Below are 2,286 nucleotides of genomic sequence, written 5' to 3'. Positions count from 1 at the left end.
TGTTGAACAGGATAGGTGACATGGGATCACCTTGCTTCACACCTCTACTCATTTCGATGGGGTCCGTGGTTCCATCTGGTACCTTGAATGACGTACATGTACCGGTGTACATGTCTTTAACCATACCAATGAAATGCTCGTGCACTCCAAACCTTCTAAGACCCTCGAACACATGTTCATGTGAAATTGTGTCGAAGGCCTTTGCCAAATCAAGGAACTCTACCGAAAGATGTTGTCCACGATTCTTTGCCTCCTGAATCATGTCGGTTAGCAGGGTGATATTTTCATTGCATCCAGGAGCCTTAATAAAACCTCTCTGTCTTTCGTTTAGTGTTACCGCCTTTTGGAGTCGACTCGCCAGAATTCGTGTGTATCGTCTGAGCACGATAGAAGAAATAGTCAAGGGTCGCCAATCATTGATGGAATCGGAGTCGCCACTTCCTTTTGGCAACAAAAGTGAACGGTTTTCTTTAAGATCCTTGGGGATCTTCCCACTGATAAGAAAAGAGTTGTACAGACTAGCGAGTACCGTATTGATGTTAGGGTTGCATTTTATGTCCTCGAGAGTAACCTTATCTGGACCAGCAGCCGTTGCTGTTTTTGTGGCCTTTATGGCTGTATTCACTTCCTCCACCGTAATTGGCAACAATAAATTTTTATTGTCTACCCTTGCCTTGGGCGGAGGCAGATGACTGAGATCGACTTCAACCGAACTAGCTGAAAATCTGTCTCTATACACCTCATGGATTTCATCCACTTTTAAAGGACACTCGCCACCCGTTTTTTGATCCAGAATTTCTATTGCCAGCTTTTTCCTGTCCCTATAGTACTGCCGCTGCATGTACTGAAAGCCGCTTGCCTTCTTTGCTGACCGCCTTCGTGGTTTTCGGTTACTCCTCTTTCGTACTTTTAATCTCTTATTGGTAGCAACCCGTTGGAGCTTCCCTTTTATCTTATCGTAACCGCTCACGTCTGAACTTTTCTCAATGGCTCGACTAAATGATGTTAGCACAAGATTTCCCAACTCTGTATTTGTTATCTGCCCCGTAGCAGATATTAAAGCTTTTTCGAAAGGCTCCTTTGGAATATCCTCTTTTCGCTGTGGTCTTTTTTGGCATTGGAACTCGGATGACAGGGAGTTGAACAGCTGATTTTGCCTTTGGACCGAAAAGTAGCCCTAGTGCTCGTCGTTTGTCACTCACCTGCTTGTTCGTTTTCGATAACAGCTGTTTAGCAATGTCACTATTGATCTGTCTGGACCCCTGAAATTCAGAGTTCAGATAAATTAGTTTTTCAACTTCTTCATCTGACCAGATTGACTTCTTAGATCTTTTGCTATTCTTTGCAATCTCTTCCCCTCTACTTCCGCCTGTTGAGCTTCCACCCTCTTTAAATTACGCAGGATAGGATGTCGGTGCCTTTCATGCTGGGAGAGACCCGTTTTGGTCTTAAATGCCTTGCCACAGGAGCAGACAAAGTCTAACACCTGGGCGGTAGTAGGTTGTTCCAATATACTACATTTGGCGTAGTGTATGGTAGCACCGTGCCCCGTTTTGGAAAACTTCCCACATTTTCCGCATTTAAATAGTACACTCGCATCGGTATGCTTGTGTAGGTGAGTTGTCAATTTTCTTATTTCTGTATAACCGGTGTTACACATGGGACACACAAAGTATGTAAACGGGACAGGTACTACCACAACCGGGTTGTTCTCTACCTCCTTTCTACTATCAGCAGAACGGACAACAGGTATATCCTGAGCGCTCTCAGGTATAGATAAATCCTCAATTGGAGTTCTTATTATCTTTTAGACTTGACGGTGGGATGTTGTGCCCGTCTATTACAGGATACTTATGACTTCTAAACTCACAATGCCGGAAGGAATCCCCGAATCCTGCCCGTGCATGCAAATTGCACGGTAGCTTGGAGGAATCCATCCTCTGCGAGAAAGGCGCAAAATCACTTGCAGACGACTTGGGTATGGATCGAGGTGTCGTGACTAGCAGAGCATCCGTTTCGCTGCGATCTACTAAAACTAAACCTTACATGATCCGCGAGATTTGTCCGCACAAGACGGGCAAACCAGCGGTGGGTGGTCGAGCATTCATCACATAGATGCTTCGAAACATTACTTGCAGTATAAAAAACGTTGTTTATGACGACGGGTAAATCTGTTCATATTAACCATATTAACCATATTAACCATATTAACCATTATTAACCATATTAACCATACTAAGAGGAGAGATTTCGCTTCATCCTTGGCCTTTTCTGCTTCATTTCTGT

Source organism: Antedon mediterranea, chromosome 2, assembly GCF_964355755.1.
Source record: "Antedon mediterranea chromosome 2, ecAntMedi1.1, whole genome shotgun sequence".
Lineage (NCBI taxonomy): Eukaryota > Metazoa > Echinodermata > Crinoidea > Comatulida > Antedonidae > Antedon > Antedon mediterranea.
Note: the sequence above shows the minus strand (reverse complement) of the source record.